General features: G+C 57.8%; 1 long non-coding RNA gene across 1 annotated transcript; it reads right to left on the bottom strand.

Moving 5' to 3' along the window:
- Positions 1-3,134: 3,134 nt before the first annotated feature.
- Positions 3,135-4,209, bottom strand: LOC122227877. Its single transcript, XR_006206248.1, has 3 exons — positions 4,122-4,209; positions 3,548-3,748; positions 3,135-3,374 (listed from the first exon to the last, which is right to left on the bottom strand). It is a non-coding gene; the product is annotated as an uncharacterized LOC122227877 (long non-coding RNA).
- Between the last annotated feature and the right edge of the window lie 2,195 nt (positions 4,210-6,404).

The following is a 6,404-nucleotide window of genomic DNA, read 5'->3' on the forward strand; positions in this document are numbered from 1 at the left end:
CTTACAAGGACACCAGTAGGCAGATTCAGGGTCCACCCTCAGGCCAGGGTGATGTCAGCAGGAGATCCTTAACCGATTACATCTGCAAAGGCCCGACTTCCCAGTGAGGTCCCAGGGGTGGAGGCGAATTTGCAGATCCCCTTTTTTACCGATGAGGAAACGGAACCGGCAAAGTGCTTGTTCTTCAGTCCGTCCCATTCCACGTGGTGCCACGACCCACCCCGCTGTGTCCACTGACGCCCGGACACATCCAAGCAGGAGGGGAGCCACGTGGGAAATCTCAGCTCCCGGGAGCAAAGCACGGTCCCACCCGCCAGTCGTTCTCCAGCTTCAGTTGCGGGCGAATCCCCGAAAGGAGCTTGTAAAATCGTTCGCGGGTTCTGACCCAGTTGGCTGGCGGGGAGGGGAGAGCCACACCGTAAACAAGGCCCCAAACCGCATGTGACTCGGCACAGGCAGGTACCAACGGGGTCCGACACCGCGTCCTGAGAATCCCAGACGCATCCATTGAGACCAGACCCCGGACTGGAGATCAGCCCGTCTCCGGCTCAAGGTAGGAGCAGAGAGCACAGCTCAGCCGGGGAGACTCGTCCCCCGTCCACGCCAGGCGAGCCCCGCTGGGGCCCCGCGGGGACCAGGAGCCCTCGGCCCGCGGCAGGCAGCTTGCGCTGAGCAACCCAAGGCCAGCTTTGGATTCAAACTCCCGTTCCTGAAGGAGCCAAGGCAGGCTCGTTCTGGGAGAGCCCCAAGGCAGCTCTGGGCTCTGCCCAAACCCCAGCATGGGGGATGCGGAAAGGCCCAGAGAGGGAGCCAAAACCCTCTTTCCCCTTTACCATTCCAGCGCAAAGAGCTTTTCCCCAGGCCCAGCCCGTTCCCGTGCTGGCGTCACCTGCGCCTCCTCGGTGCCAAGCGACCGTGGAGACCCAGCGCTCGCTCTCCCTGCCAGCGGGGGTCCCGGCCACGCGCCCCATGCAGCACAGCTCCGTCCCACGGCCCAGAGCCCCGAGCAAAACAGGTACAGCTGGTGAACAAGACGTCCTTGGCATCTCACCCGGGCCTCCTTTTCCAGGTCCCACGAAAATACATGAGCTCAGCTTCTGGACCAGTGGCCCAGGTTTCCGCGGGGGCCCTGCGGGCGACCGTGCCTAGAATTACCTCTGACTTACAATCTGCTTGCAGGCCCCAAACTCTCTGAGGTTTAAGAAGGGAGAAAGCAGGGGGCACCTGGGTGGCTGAGTCGGTTAAATGTATGACTTTGGCTCACATCGTGATCTCACAGTTCCTGAGTTCGAGCCCCCCCATCGGGCTCTGTGCCAACAGCTCAGAGCCTGGAGCCTGCTTGGGATTCTGTGTCTCCCTCGCTCTCTGCCCCTCCCCTGCTAGTGCGCTCTCTCTCTCTCTCTCAAAAATAAATACACATTAAAAAAAATTTTTTTAAGGGAACAAGCAGGAGTAAAGGGAAGAAAAGGAGTCTCACCAGCGAGCAGGCCCTGTGGAATGACGGCGCATCCTAGGATCCCTGCGGATGGACATCCGCTGTGTTTTTATTTCGTATTAAGGTGAGATTCACATAACATAAAATGAACCATTGTCAAGGGAAGAATTCAGTGGCATTTCGCAGAGTGTTTATTCACCCTGTCGTGCAACGATCACCTCTACTTACTTCCCACTCGTCCCCCCAAAAGGAAACCCCTTACCATTAAACGTCCCTCCCCACCTCCCTCCTTCCCAGCCCCTGGCATCCACCAATCTTCATTCCGTCTCTACGGACTCACCTCTTCCGGACACTTCCTATAAGTGGAACCATACACTATGTGACTGGACGTCTGTTATTTCCACCGGCCGGCCCCTCAATTCCCTGTTCCTGATCGGAGCGCGGGTATTTCACTTTGCGGACGGCATCCCACCCCACGCCCCTCAATCCGCGTGGCTGCCCCACCCACCGCTCGCCGCTGGCACGTGATCGGGCGCCACGATTGGCTCAGGGACGGGCTCGTGACTCACTCCCAGCCAATGAGAGCAGCCGCAGGACTTACCCTGGAGCGGGCGTCCGGGCCGGGTGACAGGAATGGCCGGGGCCCACTGTTGCTGCTCTGCGGGGAGTGCCCACCTGAGAATGGAGCCCACACGGAGGGAGGTGGAGACAAAGGCGGAGTTCTTGCCGACACGGGCTGAGCACCTGGATTCAGCTCTTCCTGAAGGCGGGGCTGTCCCCAGACGCCGCAGTTTTGAAAGCTGATAACTGCCTTTTGTGCTCAAGGTAGTTGAAACTCGGTTTCCGTGACATGGAACCCACACAGTCCCCGTGGCAGACGTGACTCTGTTTCACTCTCCTGTCTTTGCACCTCCCCATCCCTTATGGAATAAACACAACTCCTTAGCGAGGAGCCTGAGGCCATCCTGATCAGCCCCTGGCTGCCCTCCTTTATCCTTTGTACGGCCCAGCTCTCCTTTAATATGCCAGCCACACAACTCACACACACACACACACACACACACACACACACACACACACGTGCACACCCATGATACTTTCTCCAGCCTTTGGGCACACACCTTCCTGCCTTCTTTGCCCAGAATGCTCTCATCACCCCCAGCCTGACCCCCCCCAAATGCTTACTCATCCTTTATCACACGGTTCAGGCATCACCTCCTCCAGAAAGCCTCCCCTGACTAATTGCCCCACCTCTCCTCCAGCTGGAAGCCACATCCGGGGCTCCCCGCAGCCCTGTGTATGGCTCAGTCCCAGCATCGGCCTGTGCGGTGTTTTTAATGACCCGTCCGTGCCTCCTCTCCGCCCAACACGGTCAAACGGGGGTCCTTTCAAGCCACATCTGTGCCCGGCTCACTGCTGACCAGCTCAATGCTTGGGCCACAGCAAGGCCTCAGTGCATGTCTGCTGAATAAATGAATGAACCAAATGTCTTGGGACGCACTGTCGGAGGAGGCCATCCGTCCGTCGTCCCCCCTTCCTCACCGGGTGGTTCTGATTTGCAGAGAAGCCGAGGCAGTGGGGTCAGGCCTCTGCCTGCCTCTTGCCAGCTGGCCCCATGAGCTTTGATTCAGTGTCTGGGCCTCCGTGAGCAGAGAGGAGCTCAGAAGGTGACGTTGGCAGAGATAGGACCAGAAGCCTCCTCGGCTCATTCTTCTTTATTTCTGAGGCTCCCAGAAGGGACCGTCCCCCCTGGATGCCATTGAAGGTGTGAACAGCGGCGTGGGCCCGAGCTGGATGCCTCAGGGCTGCCTGGGAAGCGGCTAGCCAGGGAGCGCAGGAGCCAGAGGGTGAAGATTCATCGATGCCTCGACCCGAGTTGTAGGCGAGATGAGTTATGGCTCCGGGGACAACCCCCTTCCTCTGCCAGTCCTTCCATTTCCTTGTGAGGGAGCAGAAGTTGTCTCTCTGGACACGTCCTGCCTGCATGCCTCCGGCACCTGCACTTCCCGTCCTGCCACGTGCTGCCGCTGGCACCACTCAGAGACCCCGCAAGTGCCCAGCCAGACTCCCCCACCCCGCCGCCCCCACCCCGCAGAAGAGTGCCAGGACCACCTCTGGAAGTTTTTTGGTGTCAGGGTTACCGTGGAAGATTGCTTCTCAGGGATTCCTTTTTTTGGGAATAGTCTGTGACTTTGGGGGGAAGGGTGGCGTTTCATTCGTTCGTTTATCCGCCAGCATTCATCCAGAGCCTTCCGTGAGCCAGGCTCTGTGCTAGGTGATGTGTAGGGCACAAATACGGAGGCCGTTTCCACCCTGGAGCCATAACACTAAGTTAGAAAGGGGCGCCTGGGTGGCTCAGTCAGTTAGGCATCCGACGCTCAGTTTGGGCTCAGGTCACCATCTCACGGTTTCCTGAGTTGGAGTCCCGCGTCGGGCCCCGTGCTGACAGTGCAGACTCTGGTTGGGATTCTCGCTCTCTCCCCCTCTCCCTCTCTATTCCTTCCCCACTCTCTCTGTCTCTCTCAACATAAGTAAATAAACTTAAAAACAAAGAGAATGAAAGAAAGAAAGAAAGAAAGAAAGAAAGAAAGAAAGAAAGAAAGAAAAGAAAGAAAAGAAAACAAGATTTTACACCTGCCCTTAAGTGAACAGTTTGCTCCTAAAGGGAAAAACGAAACAACGAAACCTGATTCCAGGTAAAGGGAGATTTCGCTCCACCGGTGAGGGAGAATGTGCTCCCGAGAAGGGCACGCTGAAGGTGTGGTTCCTTCCCGGCCTGGAGCCCCGGTGACGTCATAAACACCAGACCAGAGAGAATGTTCCAAGTGGCCCCCCATGGCCTGCATCACCTCTCCCAGAGGATTTGTGAGGGAGCCTCACAGGGCAGGGCCTGGTCTCGGAGGTCACTGGCTCCCTCGTGACAGCTGACTCTGCTCCAGGGAAGAGGAACTGGAGAAATTCTAGAAGCGGGAGAGGATCACCTTCCAAAGGGCCCCTGCCCTCAGAGGCCACCTCTGGAGCCGGACAGCCCCAGCAGGCTGGAATCCTGATTTCTGTCTTGTTCTCTGCTATGTCTCTCTGAAACGCCAGATCACAAAGCCCCGCAATTTCCCCGTAAAGTTTGCAGGCCACGCGGCATCTGTGGCCACCGCTCCACTCTGCCACGGCACAGCCACGGCAGCCTTGTTCACTGTGGAAAGAATGGCCACGGCCGTGTCTGAACAACAGGCTTTATTTATGGACTCTGAACTTTGAATTTCCTGTCATTTTCAGATGTCACAAAACATTATTCCGCCGTTGATTGTCCTTCCCCAACCATTTAAAAACGTGGAAACCATACCTAAGCTGTAGGTGTTGCAAAACAGACGGCGGTCGGGATCTGGCCTCACTGGCTGCGATCGGCTGACCTGGGGACCACGACCCCTGGGATCAGACGCAAACACGGGGCTCCTGACACCGCCGATCAGGGTCCCCTGGCCCCCTCACGGACCCCATCTAACGTCTGTACTTCTCCATTCGCGCTGCTCTTGTGGCTTCTTCTGGAACATTCTTCCTCCCTTTCCAAAACTTGATTGTTCTTTTGCTTTGTTGTTTTTATTGTTTAAGTTTATTTATTTTGAAAGAGAAAGCATGAGTCGGGGAGGGGCAGAGACAGAGGGAGAGAGAGAATCCCAAGCTGGCTCTATGCTGTCAGCACAGAGCCCAGCGCGGGTCTCGAACTCCCGAACCACGAGATCACGACCCGAGCCAAAGGCAAGAGGCAGACCCTTAACCGACCGAGCCACCTGGGTGCCCCTCCAACACTTGTTAAGTCTCACTTCAGGGGTTCCACTTCTGGGGACCCTCTCCTGATATCAAGTCAGGTTAGGGTACTCTTCTCTTTGCAGATCAGGCCTCAAAACTAGGCCCTTAGTGAGCTTGTTCCTTGGTCTCCGTCATCAGCCTATAAGGTCCCCAGCACAGGGTCTGGGCCTTTCGTCCCCTGTCCCGGCACCTCTGGGACACATGGAACAGAATGTTCCAGGCTCAGTAAATGCTTGTTGGACTGATTTATCCCCCATCCCCCGACCTCCCTCCCCCTCCTCTCCCTTCCCCCTCCTCCCCCCTCCTCTCCTTCCCCTCCTCTGTCCCCCTTCCCCCTCCTCCTCCCCCTCCCTTCTTCCCCTCCTTCTTCTCCCTTCCCTTCTTCCCCTCCCCTCCCTCCCCTCCTCCTTCCCTTTCCCCCTCCTCCCCCTTCCCTTCTTCCCCTCCTCCTCCCCTCCTTCTCCTCCCCCCCCACTTCTCCCCCCTCCTCTCCCTCCCCTCCTCCTTCCCTTTCCCCCTCCTCCTCCTCTCCCAGCCTCTAAGGTTGGTGGCCCTGAGGGCTCAGGCTCAGAAAGTCTCCTTTTCTCCACTGGCCCTCTCATCTTATGTGACCTCACCCTACAATAGGGCCACCTACGCGGTGACAAGTCCCAAACGTGTATCACTCCTGACTTTTTCCCATGGACCCCAGACCCAGACATCCTGCTCCCCATTCATGTCTGCGTGGCTGTGGGGTGGCCATCCTGAGTATTCCACACCGCACACCTGTCCCTCTTACGCTTCCCCATCTCGGTCAATGGCAGCACCAATTCTCCGGGTGCTGAGGCCGAAACCACCCCCTGCCCCCGAGTCCTCTCTTCCCCTCACAGCCCCGGTCGGACCATCAGAAACCCCAGCCGGCTCTATCTCAAATACAGACAGCACCTTCATGCCCCCACTGGTCCCAGCCGCCAGCCTGCCGCCTGGATAAGTGCAGAGGCCTCTAATGGCCCCCTACCTCCGGGGCCCTGCTTGTCCCCCACCTCTCTTCACACGGTGGCCAGGGGGCCCTGTTGCCACAGAAGCTCCAACCCTCTGGTGGTTCCCATCTCATGGGGCTGCTCCGAGTGTGTGCCAGGCACTATTGCTGCTCATTACCCCTCACCACAGTCCTCAGGTGGGACCC

This window comes from Panthera leo, chromosome C1 (genome assembly GCF_018350215.1).
Source record: "Panthera leo isolate Ple1 chromosome C1, P.leo_Ple1_pat1.1, whole genome shotgun sequence".
NCBI lineage: Eukaryota > Metazoa > Chordata > Mammalia > Carnivora > Felidae > Panthera > Panthera leo.